The sequence below is a fragment of the Echinops telfairi genome, unplaced genomic scaffold (assembly GCF_000313985.2).
Source record: "Echinops telfairi isolate 266 unplaced genomic scaffold, ASM31398v2 ScPeMD7_3;HRSCAF=10, whole genome shotgun sequence".
In the NCBI taxonomy this organism is placed as follows: domain Eukaryota; kingdom Metazoa; phylum Chordata; class Mammalia; order Afrosoricida; family Tenrecidae; genus Echinops; species Echinops telfairi.
Window position 1 is genome coordinate 59395568 of NW_022103899.1, and position 17139 is coordinate 59412706.

General features: G+C 43.9%; 1 protein-coding gene and 1 pseudogene across 1 annotated transcript in view; both read left to right on the plus strand.

The window, feature by feature from the left end:
* LOC115871117 overlaps nt 1–10665 on the plus strand; it is a 15600-nt pseudogene extending 4935 nt beyond the window's left edge.
* The window catches only part of UGT1A6 (UDP glucuronosyltransferase family 1 member A6), a 95885-nt gene that overhangs the window by 7892 nt on the left and 70854 nt on the right, over nt 1–17139 (plus strand). The window lies entirely within an intron of this gene.

The window sequence follows — 17139 nt, forward strand, 5'->3', positions numbered from 1 at the left end:
GCTGTATAATATGTGCTAAAGTCAGGTAGAGCAAGCCCTCCCACTTTGTCCTTCTTCTTTAGTAGTTCTCTGCTAATTTGGGGTTTCTTCCCTCTCCATATGAAGTTGGTAATCAGTTTTCCCTTTCTTTGAAGAAGGATGATGGTATTCGTATTGGGATAGCATTAAATTTATATAGTGCGTTGGGCAGAACTGACATCTTTACTATATTGAGTCTTCCAATCCATGAGCATGGGATATTCTTCAATTTGTTGAGGTCACTCTGGGTTTCTTGTAATAGTGTTTTGTAGTTTTCCTTGTACAAATCTTTTTTTTTTTTTTAAGTCAGGTATATCCCTAGATATTTCAATTTGTGCTTGGATATTGTCAAGAGTACCACTTTTTAAATCGCCTCTTCTGTAATCTTGTCAGATATGTATAGCAGTCCAATAGACTTCTGTTTGTTGATCTTGTGTCCTGCCACTCTACCATATTCCTCCATTGCTTCCAACCTCCCACTTGTGGAGTTTTGGGGATTTTTGATATATAAAATCATATCATCTGCGAATAATGATAGTTTCACCTCTTCCTTCCCCAGGCGAATACCTTTGATGTCTTTTCTTTGTCTTATGTTGTTGGCTAGGACCTCCAGTATGATGGTAAATAGGAGTGGGGACAAGGCGCATCCTTGTTTTCATCTTTTCTCCATTGATTATCACGTTGGCTGTTGGCTTGTATAATACTGAGGAATTTTGCTTCCATTTCTATCTTCTGGAGTGTCTTAGACAGGAATGGATATTGGAATGTTGTAAAAGCCTTTTCCCGCACCTATTGATATTATCTTATGGTTCTTATAATTTTTCATGTCACTGTGGCAAATAATATTAATGGTCTTTTGTATGTTGAACCATCCTGGTATCCCTGGTGTGAATCCCACTTGGTCATGGTGAAGTGTTATTTTACATGCTTTTGTATTCTATTGGCCAGGATTTTGGTAAGGATTTTTGCATCAATGTTCATTAGGGATATTGGTCTGTAGTTCTCAATTGTGAGATCCTTGCCCACTTTAGGTATACTAGCTTCATAGAAAGAGTTTGGGAGTTTTCTGTCTTTTTCTATGTTCTGAAAGAGTTTGTGTAGGATTGGTATCAGTTCTTCCCCGAATGCTTGGTAGAATTCGCCTGTGAAGCCATGTGGCCTGGGGGATTTTTTGTTGGTAATCCCTTGATAACCTTGTCTATTTCTTCTATTGCTATCGGTCTGTTGAGGTTCTTGACATCCATCTGGGATCATGTAGGGAGGGATTGTTTTTCCAAGTATTTGTCCATATCTTCCAATTTATTGAATTTTTTAGAGTACAGACCTTCATAGTACTGCGTAATTATCCTTTTGATTTCATTAGGGTCCATTGTAATGTCACTATTGAAATTTGTTCCTTCCTTTCTTTAGTTAGGTTTGCCAGCAGTCAATCAATTCTGTTAAACCTTACAAAGAACAAACTTTTAGCTACATTAATTTTCCCCATAGTTTTCTTGTTTTCCCTCTCCTGTCTCTCAGCTCTGATTTTTATTATTTCTTTCTTTTTGCTATTGGTAGGATTGTTCTGTTGACTCTGCTCTAATTGGTGTAAGTTTTGTGCCAGCACATCAGCCGTAAGTCTCTTCTTTTTCACGTGCACATGTATTGCGATGAGCCTTCCTCTGATAAATGCCGTTGCTGTGTCCCAAAGGTTTTGGTATGTCATATTTTCATTCTCATTGGTTTCTAGAAACTTCTTGATTTTTATCTCTGATCTGGGCCAATACTCACTCCTTTTTCAATAGAGAGTTATTCATCCTCCGATTGTTTGCCTTTGTTTTCCAGGCTTATAGAATAGTGGTTGGAGAGAGAAGTCTGTATAATCTCTATGTGCTTGAATATACTCAGGTTCGACTTGTGCCCCAGTATTTGGTCTATCTTCAAGTATGTGTCATGTGGGCTTGAAAAAAATGTGATTTTTTTTTTCGTTTGTGTGGAAAACTCTGAAAATATCTATTAGGTCAAGTTATCCAATTGTGCTGTTTAGTTCTGTAGCCTCCTTGTTAAGTTTCTTTCCCTGTGATCTCTCTTTTTAAGAGAGTAGTGTGTTAAAATCACCTACTGTAATTGTTGTGCCTGTGATTTCTTTTTTTATCTTTTGGAGTGTTTGATTTACAAATTTCACAGGTCTCTTGTTGGGCGTGTGTATATTTATTATGCTCACTGGTTCTTGGTCTACTGTTCCCTTGAACATTATATAATGCCCCTCCTCATCTCTTTTTATGGCTTGTGCCTTGAGATCAATTTTGTCAGAGATTAAGATTGCTACCCCTGCCTCTTTTGCATTGAAATTTTCTTGGTATATTTTTCTCCAGCCTTTAATTCTCAACCTGTCTTTTCCCCAGAAGCATGAGACTCATTCATTCAACAGACATTTCCTGAGCCCATGGCATGTGCCAGGCACTACCCTGGGCACTTGGTGCAGCATCCACAGCACAGAAGGAGAGGGATGGATGGAGGAGCTGCAGGTGGTGTCTAGGGGAGGGGCCTGATGTGAAATGCTCCAGTGGGGGCTACTGCTCAGAGATTACACACAGGCTGTTTGCACCAGCCTCCTGGTTCTGACAATTTCTCTGGCCCATTCTTACCACCAGCAGGCACTATCTGCGCTTTCTTGGCTCCAGCTCCTACCAATAGCCCAGGACTGGGTCTTTCGCAACCTGTTTTTGTCTGAAAACTTGAGATGTGTCTCCCGTAGGCAGCAGATTGATGGGTTATGTTTTCTAAGCCAGTCTCTTAGCCTCTGCCTTTTTATGCCTGATGTATTAGTCTGGGTACTTTAGAGAAGCAAATCCACAGAAACTCATGTATAAGAGAGAGTTTTATATAAAGGTTAAGTGTGCATCAAGAGAACATCCCAACCCAGTGCTGCCCAAGCCCACAAGTCCAACATGAACCTATTAACCCATATGTCTGACACCAATCCACAAAGTCCTCCTCCATCTCACAAAATAGACGCAATGATGCTGACTGCAGGAGGAAAGCTGAGTCAGTGAATGTGTAAGCATCTCAGCGCTGGCAGGGGTCTCCACACAGCTGCTCCAGAACCCAGGGCTGCATCGGGGTAGGTCCATGCAGCTTCTCCTCGGGGATGTCTCACAGGGAGTGAGCCTTGCCAGCTGAATCAGGGAACTGGCTAAGGCAGCTGCACCCTGGCCTGACCATCAAAGAGCAAGAGACCTGAGAACTAGACAGGCAAGGCTCACTGAGCCATTTATCCCTCCGCCCTTCAATTAACCCCACATGTGTTTATCAGCCAGGTTGGCACAATAAACCACCTACCTCACCTGAGTTCAGTCCATTGATATTCAGTGTTATTACATCCATCTTTGGACTCGGTGATGTCATTGTTTACCCTTTGTGTTGGATGTTTTCCTACCTACCTATCTTATCAGTTTGTGTTGTGTGTGTGTGGTTCATTCTTTCCTTCTTTCCACTATTGAGCAAATGCTATCTTGGGGGCTATTTTCTCTTTGTCACCCCCTGGGTGGAGTTGTTCTATATGATGGTTTCTTATTTGCACTCAGTGAGTGTTGATCTTCTGCCCATACTGGGTTGGCAAGGATCTTTTGTAGGGCTGGGTTTCTTTTTATGCATTCTTTGAGTTTTTCCTTGTCTGGAAAGACTCTTACTTCTCCACCTATCTTAATAGATAATTTCGCTGGGAATAATATTCTTGGGTTTACATTATTTTCCTTCAATTTTTGGAATATGTTACTCCAACCCCTCCACTTCTTCATCATGCCCACTGATAAGTCTGAACATATTCTTATTTGGATACTTTTATAAATAACTATTTGTTTTCCCCTAGCTGCTCTTATGATTTTCTCTTTGTCCTCATAGTTGGATAATTTAACTATTATGTGTCTTGGTGATTTCTTGGGATTCAGTCTCATTGGTGTTCTTTCAGACTCCTGAATGCTTGCCTGATTTTCATTTATTAAGCTGGGGGAGTTTTCCTTTAAGAATTTCCTTATTATTTTCACTGTTGACTTCTTTGTTGTGTCTTGTTCCGGTTGTCCAATTAGTCTAACATTGTTCCTTTCCATAGCATCGGACATGGCTCTCAGGTTTTCTCCAGTTTCTCTGATTGTCTTATTTCACTGATTTTCCTGTGAGGTCTGCTCGGTTATCCTCTAGATCACTGTGCGATTCCCTGCCTCCTCAAGTCTGTTGGCAAAGTCTGTCCATTTGCCACTGGATTTTGTTATCTCATCCCTTAAGTCTTGTATCTCCCTTTGGTGCATTGCCTTTATCTCCTCTATCATTTCATCCTTTTTCCGTATTGCTTCCCTCATATCCTGTATGTCTCCAAGCAGCATTCTGAAGATTTGTTTCTGTGGCAGGTCAATGTCTGCTTCTTCTATGCACATCGTTAGGTTCATGATTCTTCTGGCATTGTCTTCTGTTTCTCCTGCTTTTTCGTTGAAGTTACTGGGGCTGGCTACTGTTTACGTGTTGTTTTAGAGGAGCTCGGTGCCATCTTCCAGAGTCAAAGGTCACTGGGATTTCTCTTGGGGGACTCATATGAGTGCTCCTATGAACTACCTGCAGGTAACTGCCCTGGCGGGTCAGGCTACCACTGTATCTTCCTGTGGTTTCATTCTTACCCTAGCTAAACCAGTATTCCATTATTTGGAATGTGAGTTTGATAGTCCTCTCAGGGGACGCTGGTCAGGTGGTTGTGGGCCGATGAGGATGGCGTTTCACTGGCTGATCTCCCAGTAAACTCTACTGATGTGTCTCACAGGGCTTGGAGAACCTCAGGTGACATGTGGTGTTTCCCTCTGTGACTGGAGTGCTTCAGAGGGTGTGTGGGTGAACCCTCCTTGGTGTAGAGCAATGTAGCTGGCAGGCAGAATTACCCTAGTCAGAGAGATCACTGTGAAGGTTGGGTGGATGCTCCTGCAGCAGCGTGGAGCACCACAGATGATGGGCAGGAGTTCCCCGAGTCACTTGTAGGGCCTTGGGATTTAGGCTGGAGTTCTCCCAGACATTTGAAAGGGAGATTCCCCCAGCCACTTGGGGGTATGGTGGAGGATGGGCGTGATTTCCCCAGCTGCATGTAAAGCCAACAAGTGCAGGTGGGAGCCCCCCCAACAGGGCGGTCAGAGTTGGCCTAGGCAGAGAGGAGTGGCCTGGAGATCAGTAGTGGCTTCTGAAAGGAAAGAGAGATGAGAAGAAAAAGAGAGAAAGGAGAAAACAAAGACAAGAGCAAACATAAAACCAAACTGACACACACACAAAATGTAAAGACAAAACAAAAACTAAAAAGAATCTAAAAAGAAAACAACAAAAAAGAAAAACGGAATCTTCTGAAACTGTGGTGGGAAAGAGGGAAGAGACAAAAAGAGTAAAATGAAGAAAAAAGGAAAGAAAAAGAAAAGAAAGAAAAAGGAGAGAGAGATAAGGAGCTGAGCCCAATGCCCGGCCATATGTAGCATTGCCTCGTGACGTGTGCAGCACTGCCACAGGGGGCAGGTTGGAGCTCTCACCACTGGGTGAGTGGAGTTGCCCTAGGCAGAGGGTAGGGGGCTGGAAGCCAGTAGTGGCATGTGGAAGGAGAGAGAGGGAGAGGAACTGAAAAGAAGATAAAAGAGAGAGAGAGAGAGAGAAGAAAGAAAGAAAAGAAAGAGAAAGAAGGGGAAAAACCCACAACTGTGCTCACTAAAACTGACTGTGGTGGACAGAGAGAAAAAGAAAAAAGAGTAAAGAAATAGCTGATCCCTGATCACTTGAATGTGGAGCTGGAGAGATTTAAGCCCTGCCCCAAGGTGGCAGGCTGGTGTGCCCTTTTAGTACAGGGTCTCATTGGTGCTGGGTGGAATTGCCCTAGTCGGCAAGATCACCGTTGAGGCAAGACTGAAGTTTCCTCAGCAGCGTGGAGCCCTGTAAAGGGCTGTTGCAGCTGCCTCATGTGGTGTGCAGCCCTCCCACAAAGGGCAGGCTAGAGTTCCCCCTACTGTTTGGGTGGAGTTGCCCTAGGTGGAGGGTAGTGGCCTGGAAGCCAGCAGTGGTGTATGAAAGGAAAAAGAAGGAGAGAAGAGGAAAAAGAAGAAAAAAGAAATAAAAAGAGAGAATAAAACAAAACAAAACTAGGCCCGTTGAGACCAGCTGTGGTGGGAAAGATAGAAGGGAGAGAGAATAAAGAGAGAAGAAAAAGAGTAGTAAGTAAGGACATAACTGAGGCTTGATCGCCTGACTGTGGGAGCTGTATGTATGTTAAAAGACTCGTTCTACCAGGAGTTCCAACCCTGCCTCAAGGTAATTGGGTGGTGTGCCCCCTTGGTGTAGGGTCCCATAGATGCTGGGCGGAATTACCCTTGAAGGCAAGATCACAGCAGAGGCCAGGCAGCGAAAGGTTCCTGCAGTGGTGTTGAACACCACTGGTGCTCACTGGTATAGCTGCCTTCTGTTGTATGCAGTACTGCAGAGGGGATCAGGGGCGTTCCCCCAGCCACATGTAGGAACGCAGGCAGGCAGGGGATCTCCCAGTCACGTGGAGGACAGGCAGGACCTCCCAACTGCGTGTAGGATCACTGAGGGCAGGCAGACAGTAGCTACCCGCGTTGAGCTTGCAGAGTTGCCCTAGTTTGTGCCAAGACCACTGATGCCCTAATAGCTCACAGTTGTTTTTTCCCCTGGCCAGCTGGAATTGAATCGTTATTCTGAAACTGAGACTTGCTCCAGGGGGAGTTTGTTATATTGAAAGCCTCTGGGATCGGTAGCTAACTTTTGACATTCCTTAGCACAGGATCCTTGATTGTGCTAATGTATGTTAAAGTGCTTGTTCTACCAGTTTGTCTTGGAGTTAAACAATTTGGAGCCTGGGATTTGCAGTTTTTACTGAGAAAATATTTTTTCTCTTTTTTATATTGCGCTTATGGGGTGCCCTGATTTGGGGGCTGTTATGCTGACCCCCAGAAGAGGAGCTCTGGCTTATCAGAGAGGTTGTTTTCTTCTCGGCCAACTGGAACTGAATTTGGCTACCTGCTTATTTTCTGCCACACCGTGATCTGACTCAGGTAAATTTCCTGACGTCTTTTCAATTGCTCCAAATCTATGGATACCCTCACTGACCCCGACCCCCAGGCTATGAATTCAAGTCAGCTAACAGTACGGGGAACTCTGATGTGGGGTCCTGTGACTAGCTTTCAGAGTTTCTCATTGAGTCTGGGATTATGACCCCTTTTGGGTGTCAGTCTGGGGGAATTGCTACTCGCTGCCGAACTAGGGCCAGAGCCCATGAGCTGGTTGGCCAGAGCCCATGAGCCCAGCATACCGAACCTAGAATGATTCAGTTCATTCTCAGTTCGCTTTGTGAGTGAAAATTTTGAAAAGCAGGATTCAGGACAGATCCTAGTATCCTGATTCTAATTTTAAGACTCCGCCTCCCAGTCTTCTTCACCTTACCTCCCAATTTTCAGGTTTGGCAGCAGGAACTCCAGGTGGGTGAATCTAACTGGACACCATCTTCTTCCATCCTGCCACCATCATTTTCAAAACATTTTCTTTCCACTTGAGCCCTTGGTGTTAGCTCCTCATTTTCCCCTCCCCACCCCCACCCTTCCTCCTTCATGAACCCTTGATAATTTATAAATTGTTATTAGTTTTTCTTGTCTTATACTGACCAATGTCTCCCTCCACCCACTTTTCTGTTGTCAAATCCCCAAGGAGGGGTTTATATGTAGAGCATTGTGATTGGTTCTCCCTTTCTCCCCCAACCTTCCCCTTCCCCTCCTGGTATAGCTACTCTCACTATTGGTTCTGAGGGGTTTATCTGTCATGGGCTCCCTGTGTTTCCAGCTCTTATCTGTACCAGTGTACATGCTCTGGTCTAGCTGGATTTGTAAGGTAGAATTGGGACCATGATAGTGTGTGTGTGTGCGCGGGGGCGGGGAGGGAGGCATTAAAGAACTAGAGGAAAGTTGCATGTTTCATTGGTGCTAGACTGCACCCTGACTGGCTCGTCTGTTCCTTGTGACCCTTCTGTAAGGGGATGTCCAATTGTCTACAGATGGGCTTTGGGCCTTCACTCTGCACTCACCCTCATTCACATTGATATGATTGTTTTGTTCTGGGTCTTTGATGCCTGATACTTGATCCCATAGAATGCACAGGCTGATGTGCTTCTTCCATGTGGGCTTTGTTGCTTCTCAGATAGATGCCACTTGTTATCTTCAAGCCTTTAAGACCCCAGATGCTGTATCTTTTGATATCCAGGCACCATAAGCTTTCTTTACCACATTTGCTATGTACCCATTTTGTCTTCAGTGATCATGTTGGGAAGATGAGCAATCACGGAATGCCAGGTTAATAGAACAAAGTGTTCTTGTGTTGAGGGAGTACTTGAGTAGTGGCCCAAAATCTGTCTGTTTCCTTAATGCTTAACATGTGAATATATGTTGCATAGATCTATTTCCCTATCCTTATATATAAATATATTTACATATGTACATGCTTGTATTTTGCCCTCTATAAATGCAGTTTGCCTCCTAGTTCTTTCCTCTATTTCCTTTTACTTTCCTCTAGACACTATAGTGTTCAGCCTTCATTCGGGTTTCAGTAATTCTTCTCGGTTATATTGCCCTTGATCAAGTCCTACCAGGCATCCTACGCCCTCCTTGCCATCAATTTTAGATCACTTGCTGTTCCCTAGTCCTTGGGTTTGTTAACACCCACTTCCATTCCCCAACCTACACCTCTCCCATATACCCTCGGAACCTATTAATCCTATTGTTTTCTATTATTTATCCCACCTATCTTATCTAGATAGATATGTAGAGATAATAATAAGCTCAAAAGCAAGGCAGAGAAAAAAGAAAACAAAAAATCAGCTAACAACAACAACAAACCAACGACACACACAGAGAGAGAGAGAGAGAGAGAGAGAGAGAGAGAGAGAGAGAGAGACTTATAAATAGTTCCAGGTATGTTTGTTGGCCTTTAGAATTTAATGCATTTTTCAACAGAGAAGTACCTCAAATTCCACAAACCTCACCACCATCCTGTTTTAAACAACTTCCATTTTTTGGAATTAATTGTACAATTGCCTGGTGATACAAAAATATTTTAAATATGTTAAACAACCACCACCCAATACTGCCCTTGAGGCTCCTCCAACATATAGGGACCCTATAAGAGAGAGGACAGCTACCCTATAGGGTTTCCAGGAGTGACCTTTTCATGGAAGTGAACTGCCATCTCTTTCTCTCTTTGATTGGCTCCTCCCACTGGGCTGTTTGTTATTACTTTAATCAACTCCACCACCATTGCTCATTTTTACCTACTTCAGGAAATTTTGAGCAACTTCTGCTGAAACACAGTGCTGTTTTGGAGGCAGTCATCCCTTAAGACAATATCACCCTCACCCTTCCCCCCTGCTCCACCCCTTAGTGAAGCCCCTGCACAAAGGGTTGTTTTAATAATTTGGTTTCTGAAATTCCCCTTCTATTACTGGGAATGACTCTGCCCAAGGCAAAGATAAGAAGATACTCTTGTTGGAGAAACAGGGCAGTTATCTCACGAAATCTTACCCACACATCCATTATCAGTTCATTGGCAGTGAAGTCACATGGCTGGGTGCGTGAAGGAGCACACCCTCTCCTTGGGGCAGAGTTTGCGCCTGTACTTCTACTGCCGGCTGTATCATAGCAGCTCAGAATCACAGCAGGAAGTGGCTCCGGGCAGCCCTTACCCATAGCACCTGCAATGTGGACAGGCTTCCTTCCTCTGGCTATATGCCTCCTGCTGACTCCTGGCTTTGCCGCGGCTGGGAAGCTGCTGGTGGTACCCATGGATGGAAGCCACTGGTTCACCCTGCGAGCAGTTGTGGAGAAGCTCGTCCACAGAGGGCATGAGCTGGTGATAGTCATGCCGGAGGTGAGCTGGCGCCTGGACGCAGCCTTCAACTTCACAGTAAAGACGTATTCGACTCTTTACATGTTGGAGGACCTGGATCATGAGTTCAAGGTTTTCGCCAATTCTCGATGGAAAATTCAGCACTCGGATTTATTTTCTCTATTAATGACCCCAAACAACGGTGTTTTGAAAAAAATTTTTTTTTCAGATTGTAGGAGTTTGTTCAAGGACAAGAGGTTAGTAGAGTTCATAACAGAGAGCTCTTTTGATGCCGTGTTTACAGATCTTTTGATCTCTGTGGTTTAATTATTGCCAAATGCTTTTCCCTGCCCTCTGTGATCTTCTCTCGGGGGACGTTTTGTCATCATCTTGAAGAAGCCACTCTGAGCCCCAGTCCTCTTTCTTACGTGCCCAGAGGACTCTTTGGATTCTCAGATACCATGACCTTCCTGGAGAGAGTAAGGGAATCAAGTCTATCATCTGGAGGAGCATTTGTTCTGCCCCTATTCTTTCAAAGATGTTTTAGAAATGGCTTCTGAGGTTCTCCAAACACCAGTCACAGTCTCTGACCTGTACAGCCACACGTCAGTGTGGTTGTTATGCTCTGACTTTGTTTTGGACTATCCCAAACCTGTGATGCCCAACATGATCTTCACCGGAGGCATCAACTGTCAAGAGGCAAAGCCATTGCCCAAGGTCAGCTACCTCTTCTTTAGCCCATCAAGAAGGAGTGGGCTCAGGGAATAAACAGGATCCCTTTATGGATGAAATTTTGTCATTACATCTGTTAAATTACTTGTCATTTTATGCTGGTGTAATGAATCCATTTATGCCAATCTCTCAAATTGTGTTAACGTACTTCTCAAAGTAGCTCTCTTTAATATGGAATGTACACCGGAGTGACAGGCTGCAGTTTTTAATAGTGGACCTTTTCATTTGTCCTAACACACACGTCCAGCACCTTCTTTGGAATCATTGTACGCTATTCTGCACCATGGTTGTCTGCTAGTTCCTCATCTAGTCCACATGGATTGACTTTCCTTTATCTCCCTTCATGAACAAGGCTGTACCCAACAACCTGCCGTATGTCCGTCACACTAATGTAATTTGAAAATACATAAATTGTGATCCATGAGTCTAGTGATTGGCGCCACCCACCCCAAATTCTTACCCACATTTTGGTAGTGTAGTGTCCTAGGACTGCAGTGGCGGGGCTAAGTATTCTGCATGTATTTCATTTAATAAACAGACAAATTACTTTCAAAAATATAGAATAATGGATGCTTTTTGTTGTTGATCTTTTAGTGCTCCTAAGTGATGAATTCATCTTGATCAGAGGGGTGCATGTACAGGAATAGAGTATAGGTATAAGTATACAGGGTATAGCAGTCTGCACAGTTTCAAGCATGGACTGGGTTTGAGACTGTATCCCCCTCCTGGCCTCCTGCAGTCCCCACAGGGAGGACGACTGAAACCATTTGCAGGAACAGAACAACATTTTTGAGGATGACCCAGGACCTGGCTTTGTTTCATCTGTTGTACACAGGGACATGATGAGTTCAGAACTGACCAGATAGCCCCTAACAACTACAACTGGACCATTTCCTATACTGCGTATCCTAGGGTGGTTTGAGACAATGGGACAGTCTTGTGTGAAACTTTCTTGACTTTATAGGATTTTGATGCCCAGCTTAAACAAGATCAGGTGAACTATGGCCTTAACACAATGCTGTCCTCACCAGAGTTAATGCAGTTCCTGAGCGCTGCATGTTATATAATAACCAGAGTCTGTAGTAGGACAAAGTGCAACTTCAAGTGAGAGTTCAGAGGGACTTTGACTCTATTGCAAAGTCTACTGAACCTTCTAAGAGCCAGAAGACAGAGAGAAATACAGGGCATAAACCTTTTCAAATAACGGCTTATGATTAGGGGCCATGAAGTGCTTCCTCTGGGTTTTAGAGACCATGCGTTCTGCTGGAATCTAATTCCTATATTGGACAAGACTTTTCTAAAGGCAAGGATTAAAACCCCAATTTAAGTAACCTGCACTGACAGGACCATTCAATTTTAGTCTGGAGCCCTATGCTCCGGGAAAGCAAAGTAAGGGATACAAATGTATGTCTGTGTGAATCATAATTAGCAGATGTAGCTATTTATCGAGATGTTAGAAACTAAGAGGAGAGCTTCATAACCTATGGGACACAAGGTACTGAATGAAACAAAACAAAATATACGCACTGCTGTTGAACCAATTCTAACTCATGGAAACCCTGTAGGACAGAATAGAACTGCCCCCTTGGGTTTCCAAGACTTTAAATCATAGGAAGTGTGGAACACCTCATCTTCCTCAGCACCACACGGGGGCTTTGAACCACTGACCCTGTGCTTAGCAGCTCAGTGCCGAACTCACTCTGCCACCAGGGCTCACAGATATAAGATCACTCACTGCCCTCGAGTTGATTTTGACTCATAGCGACCCTAGAGGACAGAGTAGAACTACCCCTGTGGGTTTCTGAGACTGTCACTCTCTGTGGGAGTAGAAAGCCTCATCTTCCTCCCCATGGAGCGGCTGGTGGCTACCCTATTTTAACATTCATTTGTGCAACTCTCACATATAACATAATCTTGTTTTGCGTGCCCCTTTTATTGTTCTAATTTAAGTATTAACAGGAAGCCCTGGTGTAGTGATTACTCATTGGGCTGCGATCTGCATGGTGGGACATATGGTTCTGAACTGTGATCCCTCTGCCTAGTAGCTGAACGCTTGACCATTTACACCACTCAGGATGCCTCCCATAAAGACAAAAGCCAAGCAAATCCAGTGGAGCTCAGTTCTACCAAGGGGTCTCCAATGGTGGGCATTGATTTGATGACAACTCACCACAACATCGGGTTTATAAGACTTTATCAGAAAGCATTGCTATTATGGGTCCAGTTCATAGTACATGTCCCCCCCAGCCCCCAACAATTTTATTGCTATATAGTTCACATATTGTACAATTTCATAGTTCAATCACATCAAGAAGAGTTGTACAATCATCAGTACAATCAGTTTTAGATTTTTTAAGGTTTAATTGTGTTTTATTGACTATGTAAAGGCATTCCTAACAAATTATGGATGGCATTATGAAGAATGGCTTTTCCAGAATACTTCACTGTCTTCATTAGGAGCCTATATACATAGACCAAGGAGTCATTCCAACAGACCAAGGGACTATTGTGCGGTTTAAAACCAGAAAAGGTGTGCATTACAGTTGTATCATTTCATCATTCTTTTTGTTTGTCATTTTGTTCTTAGCCTTAGAATTTATTTTATTTATTATTATTATTCATTTATAAATCATTTTTGGGGGCTCTTACAGCTCTTGTATCAATCCATACATCAATTGCATCAAGAAAATTTATACATATGTTGCCATCATCACTTCCAAAATATTTTTTATCTGTATAAGCCCTTGGTATCAGCTCCTCTTTTTCCCCTCCCTCTTCCACCCTCCCACCCTCATGGATCCCTGATAAATTATAAATTATTATTATTTTAATGTCTTACACTGCCTGCTGTCTCCCTTCACTCATATTACTGTTGTTCATCCCCCTGGGGAGTGGGCGGAGTCATACTTTGTTGTAGTCAGTTCTCCATTTTTCCTCCCTGCCCCGAGGGGTTTATCTGCCCTGAATCCCATGTGCCCAGAGCTCTGATCTGTACCAGTGTATATGCTGCAGACTAGCCTGATTTGTAAGATAGAACTGTGGTCATGATAGTGTTTATGTGTGTGTGTGTGTGTGTGTGTGTGTGTGTGTGTGTGTGTGAGCATTAAAGAACTAGAGGAATGGTGTGTGTTCCATCCGTGCTGTGCTGCACCCTGGCTGTCTCGTTCTTTCCTTGTGACTCTTCTGTGACGGAATGTTCAGTTATCTACAGATGGGCTTTGGGTCTCCCCTCCTACCCCCATCATTTGTATTGATATATTTGTTTGTTTGGGGTCTTCTGATGCCTGATACCTTATCCCGTCAACACCTCATGATCACACAGGCAGGTGTGCTTCTTCCATGTGGGCTTTGTTGCTTCCATGCTAGATGGCTGGTTGTTTAGCTTCAGGCCTTTAAGACCCCAGATGCTATATCTTTTAATAGCTGGGCACCATCAGCTTTCTTCAGCACATATACTTATGCACCCATTTTGTCTTCAGGGATCATTTCAGAAAGGTGAGCATCCTAGAATGCTATGTTATTAGAACAAAGTGTTCTTGCATCTAAGGGAGCACTTGAGTAGAGACCCAATGCCTGTTTGCTACCTTACTGCTTAACATCTAAATATCTATACATAGACCTATATCCATATTGCTTTATGTTAATGTATTTGCATATATGCATGCCTAAATTTATACCTCCATAAATGTCTTTTGCCTCCTACTTCTTTCCTCTATTTATTTTTATGTTCCTCCTGTCCCACTATCATGTTCAACCTTCACTAGACTCTCAGTACGTTCTCTTGGGCTACATTGCACTTGTTGCAGCCCCACCAGGTATTCCATGCTCACCTCATCCATTTTAGATCTCTTATTGTGCCCTTGTCCCTGGGTTTGTTGGCTTCCTCCTCCCTTTCTTCCACCTCCTCCCCTCCCACATCCCCTACAGAGCCAATGGCCCCATTGTTTTCTCCTCGTTATCAGTTATCCTACCCATCCTATATGGGTAGACGTGAAAAAAAGAAATAGGGAAAAAGAGAAAAGAAAGAGAAAAAAACCCACAAAAGAAAACCCAGCCCTATAAATAGTACAAGGTCTGTCTGCTGACCCTGCTGAATGTTTTCCAATCTGGGCTGGTGAAGTGCCACGTCCTGCCCCCGATTCCAAGGACTGTTTGTCGGATTCCTCTGGTACTTCATTGTTTTGCTCCCCTTGCTGTTCTGCTGCACTCCCTTCCTGTTTGGCTCCAGTGTGTGTGGGTCAGACCGAGCGCAGTTCCCACTCTGTCTTTGAGGCTGTCCCCTGTAGCCCTGTGGGTCAGTGAGGGGGCGTCATGTCTCATCATGGGGCCAGCCCCGCGGTCCTCTCTGTGGATTGGCTGCTCCAAGCAGGAATGTCTCCCTAGAGGCTTGGTGGGCCAGCTTGCGGTTCTCTCTCTCTCTCTGCTCCTGCATGGTCTGGGCAGACCCACCCCTCTCCCCGGGCTGTCTCTTCAGCCCTGTCCTCTGTAGTGCATTCTTTTGGGGATGGGGTACATGTAGCTGGGACTGGGGCTGGCCCCGCAGCACTTTTTGTTAGTTTGCTGCTTCATGCGGTGTGTTGCCCTTGAGGCGTGGTGCCCCAGGTTGAGGTCTGGCCCCTTTCTTGATTTCCTGTGGAGACATGAACAATACCCACCCCCTTTGTGGGTTAGTGCCCTATTTCCCCACTATTCACTTTCTCCTTCCCCACCTACGCCTTTCTCCCTCCATTTTAATTGCCTGCCATATGCATCCCTGGGTTGGGCCCAACCCCTGCTAGGGTGCCTGGACCTTGCCACAGGAATTTAGCACGTGGTGGCTTTCCCCCACACTCTTTGTGCCCTTTAAGCTTAGCTGGACTCATGTTATACATGTCCTTGTGCTTGAGTTACTTTGCTTAGCATCATTTCCTCCACATCTTCCCATGTGTCAATGTGCTTCATGCGTTCACCACTGCTTTTTAGGGATGCATAGTACTCCATTGTATGTATATGCCAGAGTTTTTAAATCATCGGTTGGTGGAAATTTTGGCTGTTTCCAATTTTTTGCCATGTTAACTGTGCTGCAGCGAACATTGGAACACAGATGTGTGGTCATGGACTGCTTCTTACTTCTTCAGGATATATGCCCTGAATATGCCACTTGGGGGATTGCGGGGTCGTATGGTAGCTCAATTTGCATTTGTTTTAGGTATCTTCATATCAATTTCCATAGTGGCTGCACAAACCTGCAGGACCACCAACAGTGGGTGAGAGTTCCTATCTCACCACATCCCCTCCAACACTTGGTATTTTCTGTTCTTTTGAATTGGGCTATCTTTGAGGGTGTTAGGTGGTATCTCATAGTTGTTTTAATTTGCATTTCCCTTATAACTAATGATTGGGAACATTCATTAGTGTTTGTTGGCCATTTGGATTTCCACCCTTGTGAAATTCTGTCAGGTCTTTTGCCCATCTCCTCAAGAGGTTATTATTATTTTTGTCTTACTATAGGCTAGCAGAGTATTGTAGATTTTAGTAATAAGGCCTTTGTCTGATGTGTCATTGCTAAATATGTTTTCCCATCAGTGAGCTTTCTTATTATTCTCTTGGAAAATCTTTTTTTTAAAAATCATTTTATTAGGGGCTCATACAACTCTTATCACAATCCATACACACATCAATTGTGTAAAGCGCATTTGTACATTCATTGCTCTTGGAAAATCTTTTGATGTACACAGGTGTTCTATTTTCAGTAGATCCCATTTGTCAATCTGTGCTTCCTCTTTGTTTGTGTTTTTCTCTATTTCCAATAGCCTATGTATACCCTAAGCCAAGGTTCTTAGGTTTGTCCTGATTCCCTCATTGATGACCCTAATTGTTTGGGGTTTTAGCTTGAGGCCTGTGATCCACCTTGAATTTATTCTTGTGCATGGAGTGTGGTAAGGGTCTTGCTTCAATTTCCTGCAGGTAGATATCCAATTTTTTCCCCCAGAACCATTTGTTGAAGAGGCATCTGCCTCCATTTGATTTCCTTGGACCTTTATCAAAGATCAGTTGTCTGTATGCTGCTGATTTCATTTCTGGGGTTTCAGTTCTTTTCCACTGGTCTGAATATATGTCATTAAATCAGTACCACACTGATTTGACCACTGTGCTATATAATAGATGCTAAAGTCAGGTAAAGCAAGCCCCCCAACTTTGTCCTTCTTTGAGGAGTTCTCTGCTAATTCTGGGCTTCTTTCCTGAGGTAGTTAGTTTATTGTGCCAACCTGGCCGATAAAGACATGTGGGGAAATTGAAGGGCGGAAGATAAATGGCTCAGTGAGCCTCGCCTTTCTAGTTCTCAAATCTCTTGCTTTCTGATGGTCGGACAAGGGTGCAGTTGCCTTAGCCGGTTCCCTGATTTAGCTTGCAAGGCTCACTTTCTGCAAGATATCCCTGAGGAGAAGTCACATGGACCTACCCCAATGCAGCCCTGGGTGCTGGAGCACTGGTGTGGAGACCCCTGTCAACACTGAGATGTTTACACAT